The sequence below is a fragment of the Colius striatus genome, chromosome 6, assembly GCF_028858725.1.
Source record: "Colius striatus isolate bColStr4 chromosome 6, bColStr4.1.hap1, whole genome shotgun sequence".
NCBI classification, from domain to species: domain Eukaryota; kingdom Metazoa; phylum Chordata; class Aves; order Coliiformes; family Coliidae; genus Colius; species Colius striatus.
Genome location: NC_084764.1, coordinates 4,668,316 through 4,692,074, shown reverse-complemented (window position 1 = coordinate 4,692,074; position 23,759 = coordinate 4,668,316). Strand labels below are relative to the sequence as shown.

Genomic DNA, 23,759 nt, shown 5'->3' with positions numbered 1-23,759 from the left:
CATCTACACAACACACACTAAAGAATTGCTGGAGTGTTAAACACAACTATTTTTAATGCTTTTGAGAACTGCTCACAAATATTGCACAGGTATTGCAGCGTAGAGACCTTCCTAACGGGTCCTCATTGCATTCAAAAGGATACTGCCAGTTTAGTTATGTTGACTGTAAGAAGAGAATAATTGCCCTAAGAGAACTTTATTTGAATGTGAATGTTGTCTCACTATAGCAACCTTAAGTGGTAGATCAGTTTGTGAACTCCTGATAATAAAAAGGTTGGGGGGGGGGGGGGGGGGGGAGTGTGATTAAATTAATTGTTTCTCTTTCCAAATAGAAACGCCTTACAAAAACAGAGAACTATAGAAAGGGGTTTAAAAAAGCATTATATTTAAAACTCATTCTTTGTCCTGTCTGCTGTTAGCTTAAAGTTACTTATTTAAATAATAAAAGGCCAACCAGAACTTGTAGTCAACAGGTGAAATGGCCTTCTGCACAAAGCCTCTCCCACATGTGACACAGAGGAGCAAAAGCAGCTGCCTTTGCAGCACTGCTCCCTATAAAACTGTAATTCCTATCAAGGGATACATGGAAATTACACATAGCCCCCTGTTTTATTACCACAAACAGTAATGAGAAAACAGAATCCCGGATTATTACTTCCACTCACTGACAAAAACAGCTATAAGCCCACATTAAGTCCCTGTCTTTACGGTTCCAAAAGAAACCACACTTTTGAAAACTACGTGGGAGATTGGCTGATGAAAACTGGAACCCACTGCAGTGGCAAAAAAGTCTTTCATAAGTCTTGGAAACCACTTTTGGGGTAAAGATAAAGGCAGATATGAACATAGCTTTGTTCTCAGTGTGCCTTCCATAAAAGACAAGGCACACATGCTGAATAGCTAGTACACTCTTAACTTTAAAGTGCAAAACAGCAGAGGAGACTGTTATCTTAACTGAGAATGGAAACAACATCCATAAGTTTAATACACATGGCTGAAGCCTGGTACTAGTGCATGGGGAAAAAAATGACACAGTACTTCTATTAAAAAATATAAAGATTAAGCAACTACTATTAATGCACAACTTAATTTGACAGCTAGAATTTGTAGTATTGATGGTTCATAAAAACTAATCCAATGTGATTTCATAGATGCTCTGAACAGCTGGAAAGATTTATCACCATTATTTTTAAGATGCTTAAGAAAAAAGTGACATGCCTTTGCAGAAACAAGAGGTTGCTCAGCCCTGTTTACAGAGGTGTAGACATGAATGTATAGACAAACATATATTGTGACAAGTAAAAAAATCCCAAACAATTCTAGTAACACACCAAGCATTCAATTCCAACCCAAAATAAAACTTCAGATTTTTCTTTCCTTAGAAAAGTTAGTAGATTCTAAGACACCTTAACATTTCTTCCTTCAATATATATATAAATTTTAAATAGGTGCCATATTATAAACATCCTGAAGAATTAGTTTCAATTCATAAAACTAAAGCTTACAAGGAAAGGCAACAGATTAACAAACCTCTCACCTTTCTTCTTTTTGGGGTGGGGGGGTGTTGGTAGGTTTTCTAACTCTTGATGACTCCTTCCTACTTCCCTCCTCCAGCATTCCCACTATAACCTCAGAGCAACTCACTCTGCAGTATCATCTACTTCTAGTTATCTTCTGTTGGCAAAGTTACACTGAAGCACATTTTAAACATAGGAAACAACCTCCTCTTCAAAAACTGTCTGATATGTAAGAAAAGAGAAACACTGAGGGTGTTCCATCAGTGAAAGCCACACAGTAAGGACTGAACTTTTGCAACCACCTCAGCCAGTTGCTGTATGTCACTTACCAGCATTAGTGTTGTCCTTAGTGATAAAGATCCAGGATAAGCAATACAAATAAGATACCATATATTTGGCGTGGCATCCCAGTAGTGGCATGCATGACCACCATTTAAAAGAAAGAAACAAGCAAAGGACTACAAAGAATTTATTACCACGTGCTGAAGTGTTATAAGCATCCAAATCATTGGTGGGGTAGAAGAGCACATTAAATAAGATGCTAATTGTCAATTTCTGAATATGAAAAGTATAGTGTTTTTATTCAGTAGTATCCCTCTAGAATTGAAACACTCCAGAACATGCACTTGTTGCTTCCCTTCCCAAACAGGAGTAACCATTCACGGTTTTTCCCTGTCCAAAATTCTCCTGAAGTACTTTAAACCAGCTATGAGGGCAGATGGTTATCCATTCATAGAATGGTTTAGGTTGGAAGAGGACCTTAAAGCTCATCTTCTTCCAATCTCCCTGCGACAGGTAGGGACACTTTCCACTGGACCACGATGCTCAAAGCCCCATCCAAGCTGGCCTTCAATATTTCCAAGGATGAGGTATCCACAACCAATGTGGGCAACCTGTGCAAGTGCCTCACCACCCTCACAGTGAAGAGCTCACTATTATCCAATCTAAATCTCCCCTCTTCCAATTTGAAGCCATTTTACCCCTGGGCCTAACAGCTCATGGCCTTGTAAAAAGCTCTCTCTCACCTTCTCATAGAGCCTTTAGGTACTGGAAGGCTGCTAGTACTGCTAGTGTTTCCTTTCAAAGCAGGTACAGAACTATGTAAGTGCTCACATACATGAGTGAGTGCAGAAAATCTTCAGTATTTTTAAACTTTTATTCTTAGAATCTTCAAGGGAAGATTTAAAACCCCAAGTCCAGTGGCATTGTGAACTGCCCAGAGCAACACGTGTGAAGATGTGTAAAACTGGATTCATCATAAAACATACTGCATCTTCCACTTTCATGGCAATGGAATTGTTTTCACTGAAAGCTTGTAGATGACTGAACTGCATGGATGAGTTGGGTCTGCAAATACCCTTCATCCCTTTTGTTTTTAAAGGAAAACATGCAAATGTCTTATTCAGTGCTAGAATCAGCAACTTCCAAAAGGAAAGCAGAGGACTGTAGGACCCATGCAACCTCTTGTACATCCAGACATACTTCCAAGCCTCAGCCAGAAAGAACATTTGAAAGCAAGAGGTAAATTCACCATTCCTTGGATTGATTTCAACTATTGGAGGCAGTAGTCTTCCATTCAATTTCTTGCTGGCATGCATTTGTTACAAATAATTCTTAATTTCTTCTGTGTCTGCTTCAGGACTTACAATTTCCTGCTCAGATAAGTACCCCAATGCACCACAGTTAAGGTAGTAGATGTTTATATAGTATTTAAATCTTCAGAGACTGAATGAAACCTTGAATTCTACAATAATCACATAAGTGCATTAGCACCTCTCTATTATTATTTCAATTTCAATACAATCGTCAGAACATCTGAAAGTCTCACAACACTATTTAAACTACAGCTATTTTGGAAACTACACTAGAAACACAGCTGACAAGGTGTGTGTGTGTGTGTTATATTCATCTAAAAATATCTAGAAAAACAAAGGTAGGATCCACACAAAAGCCATGAGTGCCTTCTACTTGCATGGGAGAACTCTGAATAATGTGAAGTTTTAGTCAGAAGTCCTTCTGCACCGAAAATCCTTTCAAATCAATTTGTTTTTCACCATTATACCAACAAAAAAATTACCATTATTATTTTTGAGTAGATGAATTTCAATGTTCACTGTACTTACAGACCCTTGGGCCCAAATCTCAGCCCTACAGTGATTTTATTTATAGAACTGGGGCTTCCATCAGTAACATTTACTTTTTAAGATTTAATTTCTGAATATAAGAATAGATAGAATTTCAGTTTCAGTAAACATCAAACTTTTCCAGGAATGTATGCTAGCTCTTTGTATCATCTATTCTTAGGTAATCCATCTCAGCTCTGGGAAGGAGTACTTACCAGTTTGGAGAAAGTTATTCCCTTCAGCTCTCTACCCCCTCCTACAAAAGAAAACAACAAAAAAGATCATTACAGACAGCTTAACTAAGATTTGAAACAAAAGAAGGGAATTCAAAGACGTGGAAAGTTGCAGGGGGAGCGAGTCTTTGGGTTCTGGGAAGGGTTTGATTTGGGGGTTTTTGTTTTTGAGGTTTTAGGGGGGATAATTCTTTTGGTATTTTAATTTATGCATTTTTTTAACTGCTGAGGGCTAACAATAAAACATCATTTGGTAAGAAAATGTGTCTGACATGGCAGGGAAAGCCAAGGAGACCTACAATTCTAATCTGGATTAAAACACAAACTACCATTGTCACTAGGGAGAAAGGAGATTACAGGTACAAGCTTTTCTAGTTCCTGCAAAGGCCTGTGCCCCCTCCCCTAGGGGAACACACCTCCTCTCCATCATGCTTATTAACATCTAAATCCAACGCTTTGTCAGTTGGCACAGCTAAATATGACAAGGTCACCAACTCTGGACATTTGCCCATCTCTGCTAGAGGTAGTATCAACACGACCAAGATGGCAGAGCAGGCATTGTGTCAGCACAGTCACTGGAACTCAAATCCCCGAGTAGGAATGGAAACTGAAACCAGTGGCAGTTTAAGCTAATATGCCAGGCCATGAACTGTGGAAGCCAAGAAGATCCGCTGCCCGTTAAACTGCCTGTGTCACGGGAAGAACAACGTTTCACAGCAGAGCAAGGTAAATCATCCTCATGAATCACAAAAAACTCGTGAGTCACAGTCCTAAAAAGACACCTAAAAACTAAATGATAACTCATTTGCTCAACTACTTTGCCTGATGCTAAAAAAAGCCTTCAAAATACTCCAATTTTCTAGTAAAAACACTAGAACATTAGCATATTTTAAGCTTCAACTCCACAGCAAACAAGATCTTTGCAGATAGTTTTCTGTCCACACACACGAGTCATTGCTGAGGTGAAATTTAAACCCCAGTCTCACAAACAAGTACATCAGTAGAGACCAACATAATCATCTCTCCCTGCAAACCAGTACAAGTGAAGGAGTTTAAGTTTACCCAGCAAAACTGAGGTGCCCATCAACATCATGAGCTGAAAAATCAGGAAGCTGGTACTGTCTCTAAATGTTGTTGGCCTAGTCTCAAGTTTTATTGTAAGTTTTGAACAAAATATTGCAAAAGTCACTTATTTCTGAGCAATTTCAGAAGATAAGTCATTTATTTCAGAGCCATTTCAGGTTAGTTTAAATAACATCCAACTGCTAACGTGGTAGGTCGTGGACTGTTTTGAGGCTATATTCAAATTAAGTGCATTTGCTCTGGATGCTAGAGAATTTGTTGAGAGTGCTGAAGAGAAAAACACATGAGTCTCAAACTCTACTTTCCCCTTAGATACTAAAACTTTAGTTGTCATCCTCACCTCCAATTATCATTTATTTCATTAGTCCAAAATCTATAGAGGAAGCTCTTCCATCATGCAACGGACTAACTGTCCCTCTTCAACAAGCAGTTACAGCTGTATCTCCATGCTATTAATAAAAAATCATTAAAAAAAATTATCTCACTGTATTAGAGGAATGACTCTGGGAAGCTAAACAGAATGGACTGTCATAGAGTCATTACAGTTGGAAAAGACCTTTAAGATCGAGTCCCAGCCCTCACCTCACCCTGCCAAGCCCATCACTAACCCATGGCCCTCAGCACCTCAGCTCCACGGCTTTGCAATAGCTCCAGGGCTGGGCACTCCCCCAGCTACCTGGGCAGCCTGGCACAGGGGCTGACACTCGTCCCTGGGAAAAAGTTCTGCCTCAGCTCCAATCTCAACCTCCCCTGGGGCAACTTGAGCCCATTTCCTCTTGTCCTGTCATTCATTTACTGGGGAGAAGAGACCAACCCCCACCTCACTACAGCCTCCTGTCAGGTAGCTGCAGAGAGTGATGATGTCTCCCCTCAGCCTCCTCCAGGCTGAACCCCTCCAGCTCCCTCAGCTGCTCCCCATCACACTTGTGCTCCAGCCCCTTCCCCAGCTCCGCTGCCCAGCTCTGGACACGCTCCAGTCCCTCAGTGTCCTTCTTGTAGTGAGGGGCCCAGAACTGAACCCAGCACTCGAGCTGCAGCCTCAGCAGCGCCCAGTACAGGGGCACAATCCCTGCCCTGGCCCTGCTGCCACGCTGTGTCTGACACAAGCCAGGATGCCCTTGGCCTGCTTGGCCACCTGGGCACACTGCTGCCTCATGTTCAGCCCCTGTCCATCAACACCCCCACGTCCCTTTCTGCAGCACAGCTTCCCAGTCTCTCTGTCCCAGCCTGTAGCATTGCCTGGGGTTGTTGTGGCACAAATGCAGGAGCCAGCCCTTGGCCTTGTTGAACCTCATACAAATGGCCTCAGCCTATCAAACCAACTCATCCCCCTGAAGAACCTTCCTATTCTCAAGCAGATCTACATATCTGCCCAGCTTGGTATCATCAGCAAACTGACTGAGGACGCACTTACTACATCTATACTCTTAGAATAAAAGAGCATGACTTTTATTTTAAAAAAGAAAAACATCAATTTACTTGCAGACCAATATAAATTGAAGAGAAAACTGTCACTTAAAAATAACAGTATGATTAATTGTTCCTTCCTTCCCTTTTCCTCCCCTATGCAGAGACTCGCCTCCATAGCAGGACCCCAGCTTCATCCAGACTGAACTGTGCAGAGAGCAGCTGCACAGTTAAACCCTCGGATTGCATTTAGCCTGGGGTTGCAGGCCTTCAGAGTGGTTAAGAACCCAGGGGCTCCCAAGGACAAAGTTAGGAACACTAGGAGTTTAGTCATGACTATCTTAGAGGTTTGCTGTGTTGCCTTGGAGAAGTCATTTAGAGAAGACCTAGATAGCGAATGGAAATACATCTGCATCCTCTTTTGTACATAATTTCCTACTGACTTTTTCTTAAGTGTTTAGAACATATTAATGTTTGCAAGTCAAGCCTTTGGAAATACAAAATAGCTCTGCTCTCATGCAGCTATAGTATTTTTACTGGCATTTCTGCCTAATTTAGCAGAAAGGACAGGCTTAAAGAATGAAGCATCAATTGCATAATTTCTTTTCATTCTGAGTTTTCAGTTTGCATGAACTTGCATAACTTGCATAATTTCCTCATAAGCAGCACACAAACAACTGCCACAGAAAAAGTTGTGCCTGATGCAGGCAAGTTCTTCTTAGATAAGAGAACTGAGACAGAGAAACAAAGAATAAACATTCAGGATTGGTAACTCCAAGCATCTTAAACTTAGGTTTTTCATTGGTCTTAACATTTTGATAGTAGAGAACAGTTTGTGACCAACTAAATCTGTAGCTTTGTTTCTTCATAATTCCCTGTATCTTGGAACCAACCCAGAATATACTATTAAGAAAGGTACTGGATAAAATCCACTCTATAGATTAAATGTCTTGTTCATAGTATGTACACTAACTCACAATGCCTCTCTCACTACAAAACACCTTAGAAAGTTAAGATTAGATAGCTGGCAATCACTCACATCAATAGAGAAGCCAAGAGGTTATAGAACCCCAGCTCTGGGTGTCCTCTTCCTATATTCACTTATGCTTTCTAATAAGAATGCTTCCTTCTTACCAAAACATATGATGAGAGAAAAGTCTTGAGCAATGCTTCCCTATGTTTACTACAAGCTAAAAACCAAAAAGTGATTAAAGTTAGCATTAAGCAAAGGAAACATCAGAGTTTTAGAATTACCTTTTTTTTACTGAGGTTGACTGTTGAGACTCTGATGTTGGTGTTAACAGGAGGGGTAGTTTGAGACATACATACACTTAAAAGATACACCCCCAAAATAAACCCTCTTAACCTTTTCAACAATTCTTTAAGATATATGTAAGGAAAAATACAGCACCATTACCAAAACAATCACGTTCTGCAGATCAATTTCAAACTTGTTGAAGTTTGTAAATAAGCAGAAAAGTTACTCATTGCATGGGACTGTTATGAAAACAAAGACCTTAGGCACAGAACTTACGCTTTAAGGCTCAGTAGCCCCTGAGGACACCACCAGAACTACACATGTTGGTTAAATGTTTTTGCATACAGTACCTGAAGGTTTAAGGCTGTTTAATTGCTAATTAGCTGTATATTAAGATGTTTGGTTACATCAATCAGATATTTGTTATTACCTTTAAGTTGTATAATAAGTTACCACAAACAGGCTCATTTGGGAAAAAAAAAAGAGAGAAATGAAAAGTCACGTTCAGCTGTATTTTGTCAGCATTTTTCCTAACTCTAGAAGCTAAAGTTATATGGTCTAACATGTGCTAATCAGGAATTCCAGGTGTAGATAGAAAACAACAATACTTAATTATGGACTTTTTACTTTTTGCCAATAATACTTCAGTCTTTTCCAGTGCACAGGATGGACTTGGGTGAATAAGGACTAATTGTTGCACACAGGCAATTGTGAGCCTGACATTCACATTTCAGAGCATTGCTCGACAATATTAAGAGTAAAGTATTAATTTCTGGTGTAAAATACGTTGCACACAGAAGGGATTTTTTGTGTTCTCTGCACCTCTATCTTTAGATGTGAACTCCTCAAAGCAACAGTTGTCCTTCCTTTATTTGCAGCGTATCCCGTATACAGAGAGCACTAGGAGAACAAGCTGTAACAGTTACTTTACTGGGATTTTCAAGTCAGAGATGAAACAACTCATATTCCTCAACAGGACAGGATTTCTGCAATCTCAAGAAAAAAACCTGACAGACCAAACACAGCTTACACAGTATATTCCATCTGGGCTATTTCAAATGACATTATTATAAGGCTGATGTTTCAATGACCATCACTAGCAGCACCAGTGCTGTCACTTCTGTGTTTAAAGCCAAGTATCCCACATGCCAGTGCATGGAACTTGATCTTGTCACTGTGCTACAGCTGGGAGAACTCCTAGTCAGCCCCAGAAACATGTGCCAGGCAGGCAGCAAAGGGATCAACAAACTGCACCAAAGTGTATACTAGCCATGCTTTCCAGTTTGTCTGTCTGCACGACTCCTTTGTAACTTTCCCCTCCTCCTCCTCCCTATTCCCACACAACACTGGTAGGTAAAGCCCATTCAAATGGTCAAGGAGCCTGGGTTTTCTACTGATGCACAGACAGCTTACAAGATTCAAACTAGAAGCTTCAGTTCTGCCTCCAAGTTCCTTCTGCTATGATTGGCCATGAAACAAAGGCAATTTGGAGTTTAAGACACTGGAAGCTGATTTCTTTTGGGGATAGATTGCTTCACCTTCTCTAAAACAGTTGATAAAAACCAAAGTTTAATTGGAAGTGTGTGACACCATCATTCACCTTTTTCAGAAGCAGTATATTTAACATAGGAAATGAGTTAAAACACTCATTAGAACTAAAAAGACCATTCATACTGTAAAAACAAAACCACAAGCTGATTTTTGAAATAGCAACCAAAACTTGCCATGGCAGCCAACCACACGTAAGCAGATGAAGATGACCCTTGGCTCTGCTTGTCCTATGACTGACAGGCATTAGTATACTCTCCCTGAATGCAGTCTTTCCTGGCATCTAGGGGAAGGGGAATGAGATCACGCAGGCTAACAAAATGAAAAGCCACATTCAGCCTAGTGGAAAGATAGCACAAGCATGTTTCTTAACTCTCTCTCACCTGAGCAGGTTTAAGCTATGTGGCTTTGCACTTACTACCCATGCACAAATCCCTCTTCTTTGAGCAGTCTATTTCTTGAATTAGAGAAGGACTTCCTAAAGCCACTCACATTCGAAAGAGAAAGTTTGCAGAATTGAACTCATCAAGGACTAACCACTTAAGTCATCTTTAAAATAAAAAGACTAATCCTCCCACTTCTCACACACACACACACCTCCCTTCTTCCAAACAAATGTGCTGACTTTGAAAACAAAACAAAACCAACCCATCAGAAACTCAATTCTCTGTCATTTCCTTCCACCTAATAGGGCATTCCAGAAAACATATTGGGGGGGGTGGGGGATAGTAATAAAAACTAAACTACAAACATTACAGAAAGTCTGCTCCATGACCATTAACCCATGACCATTAGTATGCCTGGCAGAAGTACTTATCATCAGTACAACTCTGGATGTTGTACCTAGAAACCAGTTCACAGGGATGTTTCGCAGCATTGGTGCATTCAAAATCTCTGGTACTGCTGACAGAGAAATACCAACAAGAACGCTAAGTCTCACTTTGCTCAATGATTTATCATTCAACAGTTTTTAGAGAAACACAAAACCACCCTCTATACAGCATGGCTGAATTCCTGCTCATGTAGGAAATCTGGATGGCCCCAACCTTCAAGAGTCACTTAGCTATTTAGAAGGACTCTTTACTTATATATGCAAAGAGGAACCTCCAGTCCTAATTAAGTCTTTACTAACAGTGCAAGAGCAAAGTTTCATATTGGGAGCAGGGAGACAGGGATTTCTTTTGCAAAAGTAAGAGAGTTACATTATGTAAAGACATAAAACTATGGAAGGCAGAGTTGAGCATATTCTGCCATGTTCCATAGAGTTGCTGGAAACGGGGCAGCTGGCAGGGGGTTATTAAGAAAACATAGTTTATCAATTAAACTTTCAGAATGTCAGTTAATCTGTTAATTAAAAATGAAATATTGCAGTTTTAAGATTTATTTTCAACTTATTTACAAAGTGCACATAGAGTTGGGAGGGGAAAAAAGAAGATGGAAGGTCAATAGAAAACAGAAGTTGTCCCCTCATAGCTGTACTAGCCCACTGTTTTATCTATAAAACATAACAAAAATCAAAGGGAAGGGTTTGGGGGTCATTTGGGGTTTGTGAGTTTTTAATAACATGCTTAGAAAAATGAGTTCATTAACCTCTTACTGTTCTTTCTCCCTTCCTTTCATACTTCAGAGAGGAATACTTGGGGAAAAGGAGGGGAAGGAAGACTACTTTCTAGAAAGAGCACACAGAGTAACCCCTAGTAATTGATTTAACAATTGAAGATGCATGGAACAAGAAAAAAAAAAATTAAGAAAACACTACTCCAGTACTGATTCAAGTATTTCCTACCCCCCCCTCAAATTTTATTAAGAATAGAGAGACTTCTGATTTCTTGGTTTATCCTTTTAAACATGTAAAGAAATTACATCCACAGAGTGCCAAACTAACTCTTCCCTTCTAGCAATCCACTTTATCTTGGAAAGAATTGGCTTGCAGGAATGATGCATTAGCGAGGCAGAAGTGCCTTAAGAGTTTTGGGAAGAGGTCCAGAGTACAAAAAGACATGATCTGGGAAGTGCTGCAAGACCGCAGGCATGAAATGCAAAACTAGAGGTAACTCTGCCTATCACTGAAGTGCTGTTGCACTTCTGATAGGGAGAGCTTCAGGTAATGTGCACATCCTCTGCGTGTACAAACTGAATTTTATCCATCTACCAGAGACGTTCAGGGGACAAAAAAAAAAAAAAAAAAGGAAGGCATAAAAGCAGCCAAGGCCTCAATCACAAAACAGTGACATTCAAGGACAACTCTGGCCTTCCATTTCCACAGCAGATAGAGGTGCTATTAACGCCGTCTGCCAGCAGGGGGAAATGCCAAACAAGTGAAAAAAAAAAAGTTAAAAAAGCAAAACGCTTAAGATGTGGAATAAAAATGAACCAAAACAAGCCGATCCTGCTCCACACATATCCTCAGCAGTTAAGGAAGGGAAAGATTCTGCTTCTGGAGAGGAGAGGTAGGACAAAGGAAGTATACACGACTCAAAGTAACCGAGTGTTTTGTTCATTCTTCCAGGCTTTAGAGAGGAAACAGTGAAAGTGCTAGTCCAAAATGTAAGAATTTAAAAACAGCAAGTAAAACCAAGCTTTCAGTTTCAGTTCTAGCAAAGAGTGACTGCAAATCAACTCAAGTTTCCTTAAATCTGACATTTCCAAGATGGACAAAGTTTTGTGATTACACAGCTGAAGTGAAAGTATATGAATTTCTGAAGGACTGAATTTCCAACATGAACATATGAACTAATGTAGTTGAAGTGAATATATATATTCTAGAAAACCATCCTGCATTACAGAAGACTGCCTATTGCATTTATACAGAATTCCAAGAGTCTGGACTTTTTATGCTGAAGATACTTCAGAACAGCAGGAGTCCCATTAGACATCCTGTTTTTCCTTCTACCTTATAAATATTATCTATACACCATTTCCATGGTTACAAAGTATAAGGAAAACTACTTAAACTGTTAAGGGAATAAAGCCAAGTTAAAGGTATTTTAACGAAGAGCAACTTGAAGGCAACAGACAGGGAAAAAAAGACATAATTACACAATGCATTTTAAAATTAAGAAGTAGAAAGCCAAGATGTGAAAAACTGTTGAACAACAAAAATGTAACACGAATTTACAATGGAAAGAAGAAAAAGATGAGTCCTGCAATCACAAGAACTTTGAGTTTAAAGGATCGCAGGCGAAGAATCACAAGGAGCAACTGAGAGATTTTCAGTGACATTTATGGAGATTAGCTACACAAGCTTCTACTGATGTCACCTTCCCACAAATATCAGACAGAAGTAGGTCCACATGCATTAAAAACTACAGATGGATCATGATTAGTGATTACATGGTAGGGCACCTTATGACAACAGGTAATCTTTTAGACTTCTGTATTTACAAAGCTCTTTCAAAATCAGCTGTTGTAATTTCAGTAGAGCTCTTCTCTCAGCATGTCCATGAAAGCTGCTAACCAAGCAATCGCTCCTCAAGCATGCACAAGGAAAGATTACACAAACAGTACATCAAGAGATTGAGGTAAATCCCAGTTCTGCTCAGAGTTTATAGTCCTGCCTCTAGTCTATCCACTTTCATTTAACTTGTCCTGCAGCTGGAACACTCCCACACACAGCCAATTTATCTGACCAAGGTCCTCTCCTTTATGTTCTTTCCCAGCTGTGAAGTTCTTCCACTCTTTTTCTGGGGGCAGTGAGGAGCGGGAGGTGCCACACTCCACAGAAATTGGAAGCGATTCACACAGGGATCTGGGGAGAACCAAGAACAAGCTCAAGCACCAGCAACACTGAGCTAGCCACACAAGATCAGAACTTCCTCCCTTCAGCAGTCACCCAGTTCCACTGTGTCACAGTGGGTAAGAGACTGAACACTTTGCTGCTTTCCTTTTTAACTAAGGTAACCACTGAGGACTCATCTTTCATCTTCCCCACCTGGTCAGAAGTTTGGCTTGTGAGTTATGTTTTCAGACATGTTCTTTTTCATTTTGAGACTGGAGGACCCACAGGGCAACTAGGGGGGAAAAAAGAGGCATCAGAGTTTGCCAAGGATCTGAATTCTGCTTGCTACTCGGGTAGAATAAAAATCACTGTTATTTTCTGCTTATTCCCATTATGGCACAAGGGATAAGAGTTCTTGTTTACTGTCTCATCCAGGAAAGGATGGTGTAAAAAGGTCAAGGAGAAAAATCATCACTGATGATGTACATTAAACACTAAAATTAAACCAACCTGTGCTGGTTTTGCTACAGGTCAACTTTTATGTCAATATACTGCAACAAGTAGAGGCCCACAATTCCCAGAATAAACTGGCCTTTTCAACTGAATTATTATTTAATATGCACTACAAATAAGCCCTTTCATGTACATCAAGTGCAGTAGCATAAACCTGAAAATTAGCTGCTAATGTCCATTCTTGTGTTCTGTATTTTATGGCACTGAAAGATACTTACAAGAATGCAGGAGTTCATTTTACCTTCTGTAGAACTTTTGTTTTAATGGGAAGCGAGATGGCTACAAAAGGAGAAACTATACACAAATTCTTGCCTTCGCAACACCACAGATCACGGGTCCTGATATGTCACAGGCTGCTGAATAATTGTCAGAAGACAACATGAAAATGATTTGTTAGCGAACAGATGTTCACTTGACAAAAGTATCAAACAACAATCGTTTGTTTCTTAACATGTCTTTGGATTCTACAAACACGATGAACAAGGTAATATTTCCCACCTGCTACGAGGGATTTCTCTTTTTTTCTAGAAAGAATACTGTCAAAATAATTTCACACAGTCCTATGCAAAAAAAACCCACACAAGTCTGATTTGATTCTGTTGGGTGCTCTGAACCCTGTAATAGGCAGGTGGGACTCTCTGCTGCTTACCAGAGAAGCATCGCATTTTTGCTCTTGCTCTTGAACAAACACAATACCTGTTCTAAGTACAGCCTGCTAACATTCACTAAAAAACCATTCTTAAGTCTACAATTGAATTTGATTTGCTTTTTGGTCAAGCTTACTTTATTTCACCAGTGATTAATTCGTGATTATTTCATTATACTGTGTTGTCATGTTGGGCATACCCTGATCTCCCTGAGCACAGAAACCACTAAATAATGTAAAGTTAAAAAAAACCAGACCAGCTTAACACATTCTCTTGGGTACAGTATGTTATGTGAATAGATTAAATAAAGGGGAAAAACCCAGCATTAGGGTTTTCATGAGTTTCTAGTTTTGTGTACTGATAAATTATGATGGAGCACTTAAAGGCATCAACATGTTCTACAAGTAGTCTAAATAAAAAGGCAGTTAAACAGAATTAGGTAAAACACAGAGAATATTGAAAGCTCCTTTCTCTCCCCCTCCATCCCAAAATAAAAGCGTGAGTGAGAAGGGATTTCATTACACTTGGAGCTGTTAGAAGGGGAGTCAAAGCCAGCCACTCGCATTTAGCATGCAGGCTGTACACACTCCCAAGTACGTCACACTGAGACAACACGCTTGCTGAGCGATCTGCCTTCCCGAGGCCTCCAACGCAACTGTCGCTAGGCCTAAATCAGGTAGGCTCTGTGTGCAGTGCTGCTGCAGATGAGCAGGAGTCCACCCCTTCTCCCCATTTCCCTTCAGATTTAAACCACCACATCATTCCAGCATCAGCTTTCCTCCCCCCTCCTCGGTTTCGTTTGGCTGTAGCTTATTAAAAAGGATGAGGGAATCACATATTACCGTGCAAGACTTGGCCTTAATTTTTGTCTTCTTTACTACACCAGCTACCCTGCAGCTTCTGAGCCATCGGCGGCTGTTGTTTTTTGTTCCTTGAACACAACAGGACTTAAGCCTGCCAGGCTGCATCACTGTTTTCGCAGCATTCCTCTAAGGGGAAAAAATCCCCTCTTCTCTCTTCCTTCCTGCTGGGCTCTGTGAACATTTGTATTTCCTCGTTCTCCCACAGATACACAAGTCCAACGCTGGTTCAATATTCACACATTTCCTCGCTCTTTCAACACCAATTCCTTACTCCTCCATTTACTTTCAGACAAAGCTATTAAATAAAGAGTGCAATTAAGTGGTGGTCCAAGTACCTCAAGTGTTCTCTTACAGACAGCTTGATTTCTCTGCCACGTTAATCCCACTCTGACAACTACTTTAAGCCTTTTACTTTGTCTAATTCAGCATTTTTCTCCTCTTTGGATTCCTAACCTGCCTTGTAGCTTTGCAGCACCCAGATTCAGGACAGGAAACAAAGAAAACCCACCAGTTTTGTCTCTATATAGGACAAATTTTCTCATGCAGGCAAGATGGAACAACGCTGAGATAAAACCCACATTTTCTAATAGCTCTACCCTGAATGATATTTTGGGTAAGGTACTTGATGTAGCACAGTCTCATGAGACTGCCACAAAACTACTGGAGAAACACAACAGCATGATCTGAAGTATAGATGAAGCCTCAAAATTCGTCTCGACTACGCCAAACAAAAAGGGGTAACATTGAGGAGGTCAAACTAGTGCTTTAAAAAAAGAAGACAACAACAAACTTGAAAGAACACTAAGACTTAGAAGTAAGTACAAAAATACACACTTTACCTGAATACTGGAGGCAAAAATGGTTTCATTGTACTTTTTCATTAAAAGAAAAAAAATCAATCCACACAAAAAAAGACAAAATCAACCTCCTCCCCCCCCCTCCCAAGAGAAAAATCATCACAGTTTGGTTTCTGGGTCCACAGCAATCCCAAAATAAGAGATTTCCCAGACAATCCACAGTACACATGCAACGTGCTTTTTATTGTTGTTAACTAAATTTAAACTAGCTCATAGCAATGGAAATGCTGACCACACTTGATACGTGATACATTTATGACAGAGTCCTAAAGAACTCATTATTAGACAGAAAACAACACAAAAAAAAAGACGGACAAGTGAGAACAAGCTTGTGAACAAGTTTATATACGCACCTTGGAAAGACCTGTTTTCTCTTCCCCACTACAGGCTTGTTTTCTGATCTCAAAATTTGAGCAGCTGTTTTGCTCTCTCTATTCTGCACACTATATCTGAACTCAATTTCAAGGTTTATTTCAGTCCCTTGGAAGGGTAAGCAGGAGAACACCACTCTCCACACCCTTTTCATCCCCCTCTGCTGCCAGAAAACATATATCTTTGTACCAGGCAGGAGGTATTTAAGGTCCCCAAACAAACACCAGCATTTTAAAGAATTCTAAAACAAGAGGCATTTAATGTCTGGGAAGTCACTCCTAGTGAATAATAGTCCCCATTGTCATTTTAACCTGTGCTAAATGGCATATTTTTAAATCATCTATTGGAGAAACATTAAGAATTTCAATCATTTCAGCCCTTTCCATTTTCTCAAGTTGCATTAACAAGCACACAATATCTGGCACAGGTTCTGTGGGGGAAGTGGCTTGTATATCATCCTTTCATACACACTACAGGCTCCAGTCCTGCAAGAAGGCAGAAGGCTAGGAAGTACTTTTTTATCCTGAAGGACAGGTTGGTTGTTCAGCAAACGGACCAAAGAACCCCAGGATCAGCAGTAGCACTTGTTGTCAATTTCAGAACTAGTCACTTAAGAGTGTTTCATCCTCTAAATACAAACATATCATAATGGTACCAGGTTTAGCACAATGCAAGCACTCATTCCTTGGCTTTAGGTGTTTTTAGAAGTGTCTGAATAATGTTCAGTAACACACAAAACAATGGTTTGTCCAGGTAGAGGCAGAGAACAGATGCACCCTTCAGCTGCTTTGGTTACAAAACCAAAACACATTATTCAGACTTCTCATTTAGGAAGACCTAAAACTCTCGGGCTTACTTTTTCCAAAGCTGTACAAAAGTTGTTATGCAAGCACTCAACGGTATTTTTTATGAATTAAACTTTCTGCAGCTAAGTTCCTCCTGCAGCCACACAGTACACTAGAGACTGTTTCAATTCCATAACAGATTAATACTAACCTACCAAAAAAATCATTTATTTTTTTCCCCCCACAACTTGTGAAGCATCACAAGTATGCACCCACACAAGGGCACAAGCTGCTAAGAGCTTCTGAATATAATAATGCAAAATTATCATTCAAATTAGCAAAGAAGCTGAATGGGGGTTGATTCCCCCGACAATAATCTGAACGACTTAGATATCTGAATGTTTGCTCAAGCCTTACACACTGAGTAAAGCTGAAGTAAAGGATGTGACTCCTACAGCAGGTTAACTGTTACGGTCTGGATGTCACATCTGCATGTTCATCCATGAAGCATTAGTCTTGTCCTCCAGGCTAGAAATCTTGTGGACAGAAGTGTCTGTTGCAGACTTTCTTCCTGCCCCTCAGATGTAAGGAAGAACACACGTACCACTCTGTCAGTCTAATTATTTAATCCCAAGTCAACACACAGAGCAGCAAGGGAAAGGTAAATTCACAGGTTGAAGCATAATAATCAAAAGAATCACAGAAGGGTGGGGGTTGGAAGGGACCTTTAGGGATCATCTGGTCCAACCCCTGCTAAAGCAGGTTCCCCTCCAGCAGGTCACACAGGATCATGTCCAGGTGGGTTTCAAAGACCTCCAAGGAAGGAGCCTCCACACCCTCCCTGGGCAGCCTGTGCCAGGGCTCCATCACTGAAACAGGGAAAGAGTTTTTCCTTATGTTTAAATAGAGCCTTTTGTCTTTCAGTTCCTTTCCATTACCCCTTGTCCTGTCACTAGATACAACAGGAAAAAAAGTGCTGCCCCAACCTCCTGACACACACCGTTTAGATATTTGTAAATATTAATGAGACTCCCACTGATTCTCCTCTTCTCCAGACTAAACAGCCCCAGTTCCCACAGCCTCCCCTCGGATGAAAGATGCTCCAGTCCCCTGATCATCTTGATGTCCCTGCTCTGGCTTCTCTCCAGCAGTTCCCTGTCTCTCTTGAGCTGGGGAGCCCAAGAACTGGACACAGGACTCCAGATGAGGCCTCACCAGGGCACAGAAGGGGAGCAGAACCTCCCTCCACCTGCTGCCCACACGCTTCTTGGTACATCCCAGGATGCCATTGGCCTTCTTGCCCACAAGGGCACATTGCTGGCTCATGTTCAGTTTAATATCAACCAGGACTCCCAGTGTCTCTCTGCAGAGCTGCTCTCCAGCAGGTCACCCCCAGCCTGTCCTGGTGCGTCACTTTTTAGAAACGTTTCTTCTCCAAAAAGTCTCAGTTCCCAAATTAATACAAGCTCCTCCCAAAATCTGAGATGTTCTAGTTAAACAAGGATTAAACCTACAGAGTTAATGCCTGCCCTCTGCCTGACAGCTGAGCTGCCTTAAAACTGATCATAACGTCCCTCACTGAGATCAATGCTGGGCGAGTTGAAAGTTTTGGCTTTTAAAGCAGTTTCAAATAAAAACTACGAAAATCCTACTAAGATGACAAAAAGAGATAAGCAGTGGATTCTTGATATTTATTCAAAAAAAATCATCTTACAGATGGTCACATCAAAACCACGACAGACTTGATTAAAAAGGCAAGATGGGGATTTCCACAAAGTGGAAGAGGAAAGAACTGGAAGGAGAGGCAGGGAATGCCACTGCCTACCAGAAGCAATACAATTCACAGCACAATGCTTACAAAGCACTGGCCATTTAAACTGTTTTAAAATGAGGGGTTGGGGGGGGGGAAATTACATCTCTGAAGAACATTCTCTTCTAAGCATTCATCTAAAAGATTGTAATCTTAATGAAATGAAGCTTTCGAACATCCAGCTTCAAAGCAAAAGTGACAACGGAATGCATACATCCTGAACAGCAAGAGGTTCACATCCCACACTGCATTAAAAAGGAAGATGAACCCATTTGTACACCTCACACTACCCAAGAGCAAAATCCACAACAGGACCTTCCCTTTCTTAAGAATATATTTCAAAAAGATGAAAATAAAGAAGACATTAAACAGTCAAAAAAGCGAGGGAAGTTATCATAACAAGGACCAGGATTGAGTCTGAGAACATACTTTTAACTGATCTGGCAAAAAGGGAGGTTGCAGGCATTATGATGCTTTCCATTATTCCAGATAGTTAAAGCAAACTTCAAAGACTTCTGGGGGATCTGATAACACTGAATGATTGATTTTCATTTGTCGTTTTATTGTCCTCTGTCGACAAGTGCAAAGTAACATACTCAGAGGAAAAAATAACCCTCGCTATAAATACACAATGATGAATCTAAACTAGGCATTACTACTTACGACAAAGATTCTCAGATTATTGCAAGCAAACAGTACAACTCCCAGCAGCAAGGAGTCAGAAAATCTCAGAAGGTATTAGAAACAACAGAGAACAAACAGGGAACATTCTGCTGTGATGCATGCTGCACGTAATTCTGGCTGCTCCACCTCAAAAAGGGGAGAGCTAGAAATGGTACAGAGAGGAAAGACAACTAGGGAGCACGTTTAAAACAAATTAAAGTATTTTTCTCACATCAACTCATCACACACACACAGAAAATGTGGTTCAACTGCATGCAGCTTGCTGCTGTGGAACACGATGGAAGCCACGGATATAAAATGAGTTCAAAAAGGCAGCAAATTCACCTATAAATAGTTTGATGTTGCTATTCACAGTGCAACAGCCCCAGTGTAGCTTCCATCTCAGGCAGTGGCTTAAACAAGTGTCTGTCAGAAATTTTCTGTTAATATTTCAGCAGCTGACAGAATTCCCCCATTTCCTACGCTGTTCAGTCAGCTGCTGCTGCTGGCTACTGATAAAGGCAAGATGCTGGATTAGATGGACATTTGGTCCAGCACAGTATGTTAGTTCTTACATTTAATCACATTGAGCAGCTACACCAGTATAGGTCTTGGGTTGTTTTGGAGGTTGGTTCTTCTGGTAAATAAACCACAATTCAAGCATGTAACGTTAAAAGCAGAAATTGTAACTTCTGAAGCAGAAATGCAATTGGTTTATGTTTATCGTGTAATATAATGCAACACTGAAATAAAGACATGCTCAAACACTCAAAAGGGGGTGGGTTTTTTGTTTTTATATAATGCAGCAGACTGTTGATAAATTCTCTTGTAAGTCCCTCAAGGATCAGGACGTCAACCCAAGGAGACTCAGGCAGTTAGTCTCTCCGAAGCGAGAAAGGCCCAGAAAGTTGGAAAGCCACACTAAACATAAGCCATGGATGTTTGCTGGAAAACACTGCCAAGAGTTATTTAAGATTGGCAACAATTTGGCTTCCTGCCAGTTGACCAGAGGAAAGATCTCCTGAACCAATGGATTCAAAGGGAACACGGAGCTGAGTGTCTGATTCCTCTCCAAGAAAACTGGATTTGCCAAAGTCATCAGGTCCTGTCCGACCCTGGGGCAGCACTGGATTATCTTCTTTTTAATAAGGGAGTCTAGCTGAAGTACTACTGTCACAGAAAATGTATAACCTCAAGCTGAGGCCCAGGATGAGCATTGGTGAGAATTCTGCTAGGAGGTACTGCTAATCCTGCTGGGAAGCACTGCCTAAATAATTTGGTGAATGTCTGCTTTCTCATCACTGTCAGCTTCCCTCTCTTCTGACAGATGAGCTTTTGAAGATAGCCAAGCTGAAAGCCATGTAGGATAAACAAACAGGTCTCAATCTGTGAGAAACATAGAAGTTTCATTTTCTAGAGCCCTATTTACAGCCGATCTGGAAAACAAAGCAAGTGTCCGGCATACACCACCTTTCAGTATTGCTGCAGGCAGTAAGATGAATGTACCCAATAAGCTTGTCACCCCTATCAGGAACAAGCAAATATCAAGAATAAAAATGCAGAAAAGAGAGCAGAAGCTTTGTGATCAGTTTCATAAAGACACTGACGCTGCCTCAATAAAACTATTGCTCAGCTACAGTGGTGAGAAAACCGACCACAACCCAGTTTACATCAGGAATGTCTTATGTCACACATAAGACAACAAAATAAGAATTTCATGCTGCTCTGTTTTGTTTTCACTTCACAGAGGGGGTAGTATTGTTTTGTTATTTAAGTAACCTTCTGCTTACAGCATGACACAGGTTGGTTTGGGGCTCTTTCATTTCATTTTGAGAGGAGGGGTTGTTACCTTGGCCAGTAACAGCATTGAAATTGGTCCTGCCGAAAGGAAACAGCAACGTAATGCCCTTGTAATCCTAAAGATCACTGGTGCAAGCTATGCGAGCAACAAACTGCGCTACAAACTAACAGAAGAAATCTGTGCTCTTATTTGCAGTTGTGAACTGCAGATTTACTAAATGTTTTCTCACCCTGTGCTGTCACAGGCTGGGTTTGTTGGTGTTCCTGAGAGGACTTCAATAAGACTTAATTGTAACAGGCATGTGTGTGTAGGAGTTCATTCCCATTTCAGGGCATCTGCTGGTCATCCATGGGACAACATTTCTCTTTTCTCCATCCCACCAGTAAAGCCCATCACATATGCATAATTTGTCTTCCAGATATATAACTTGGGAAGTTTCCTTCTCAAGTGCCCCACCTTTCACTGAGAGCAAGTTCTAGTACTAAGCAAGGTATAAAAGAGATCCAAGCCGTACCAGGAAATCTCTCAAATCTCATTCACATTTTCTGCTTGCAATAAAAAACATTTATCCCTTTGTTCTCCTCCTAAGTTCAAGAAGAGTTCCTACTCTTCCCCCCAATTTGCTGATACTTCAACTATCACACAGAAAAACTCAGCTGATCCCAATATGGTCTAAAATGTAAGCAATGATGTTCAGGTATCATCTTCTCACAGATTAGGCTGAGTGAAGAACTGGACCACTGTATGGATTTCTCCAGACCTATGCCCATTTGCCTGTAATTCCAAGCCATCTTAGTGACTTCTCTCTGAAAAATGCAGTGCCAGTCAACACTACTTCTTTGGATCTCAGGCCTTCAATGGCAAGGCAACATACCTGAGAATTATTTGAGAAACGTTTCATTAAGCAGTGGTGATCTAAGTGGGACCAACTGCTCGTGAACAGGAAAAGCACACCAATCATTAGCTAATATAAAAAGATGCTCCAAGAAGTTTCATTGCACCCATCTGTAAATCAAGGGATCACCAAAACCAGAATATGACTTCACAGAAGTCACACTGTTACAGTACAAAACGTGGTAGTGACCAAAGCTGCCTTGTATTTGGCCTTGATGTTGTCTCCACAATTACAGAGTTAAGACATCTCAACACAAAAGCAGTAAAGAGCCTGTATTAAACTGGTTTACTGCTGAAAGGCAACCTCAGGATTAGGCAGAACCAGAGTCTCAACACATGAACAACTCTAAGGACATATTAGAGAGTTGCACACCAAAGATCCCAAGCTTCACAAACACTCTAAGACAGCAGAAGATGCCACAAGCAGTGTCATTAAGGCTTGTGACTGGAGATCACACCAGAAAGAGAGACGTGCATTTAAAAGATCATGCATTCAATATCCCAGCAGAGCCCAAAAGCCCGACACCATGGGTAGTCACAGAATCAATCCCATGGAGTTCTAAGGATCAGATTCACACTTTTAAGTGAACTATTTATAGTAGGCAGCAAGGCATATAACAAGAAGGGGGCCATCCCTTCCATGTTTGCACTGGAATATAGTGTCTTTAAGCAGCACACCCGACGCAGCCAAACGGGAGAGATGCAGAAACGTGGGTATTGCTGACTCTGCTGATTTTCCACTTGGAAAAGGCTTTTGTCCAAACTAACAGAACAAGGTATCCATCCCTGAACAGTCCACACCTGGGGGGACTGCAGAATTCTGCTCACAGAAGCTGTACATAGAACAGTTTTAACAAGTGGTAAAGACTTCAGCACCGACGACTAGTTATTGAGTGTTAATTTTGCTGTGTGTTGAACCATTCCACATCACAAGCTATGCTAAATTCTCTGTACCAGGCTCAAAGTACAGTACAGAAACAGTGATATTATGCAGTAAAATGACTGGAATCTCTTTCACATGCTGATCATAGACAAAGTACACTCTGAAGATATTTCAACTTGGTAAATGTAAGCACTAACCTTAACCCTGACCCTCTGGATACACTTAGGATGTGTATCCATGTAACAGTATCTGTAACAACATCATCACACCGACATGGTAACATGCAATTTCTTTTACTAATTCTAGCATAATGAAAGGGAGCTAGAAAGGTAGACAGGGAAAAAAAAGGAGAATTCAACAGCAAAAACCACCACCACCATCTTCTAAATCTTTTCAGGTTCTGCAGCACTTGACTCAGGACTGTTCCTTGGCACCAGTACTTATCCATGCAACTCAGATTTCACACTTATTAATCATCGTGGGTCCCCCATTCAAACCTCTACTTTTCTTTCAACCCAAGATAATGTCATAAAAAGAAGAAAAATAGACCCAAAACTTCCAAAACAAAGTACCCCATCTGTTTTGTGCAGCCAGTTTTACAAGAATCTCACCTCCTTTGGGGCAAGCACTACTTATTTGTAGGTCCTCTGTTCCTACTTTAAGGTCTTCAACAAATTTACTGCAATGCAGAATAAATCAGTTTCTCTCTGCCTCAGTTTCTAATGCGAAACATGGGAATACTACTACTTACCAGACTGACCTGTTATCTTTCAAGTGGAGCAGA

The 23,759-nt window shown here is 40.6% G+C and overlaps 1 protein-coding gene across 3 annotated transcripts in view; it reads right to left on the bottom strand.

Moving 5' to 3' along the window:
* PHF21A (PHD finger protein 21A) overlaps nt 1-23,759 on the bottom strand; it is a 134,981-nt gene that overhangs the window by 98,219 nt on the left and 13,003 nt on the right. For all 3 annotated transcript variants that reach the window (XM_061998545.1, XM_061998547.1, XM_061998546.1), the window contains exon 2: nt 3,856-3,896. The gene's annotated coding sequence lies outside the window, so the exon portion shown is untranslated. The remainder of the gene's footprint in view (nt 1-3,855; nt 3,897-23,759) is intronic.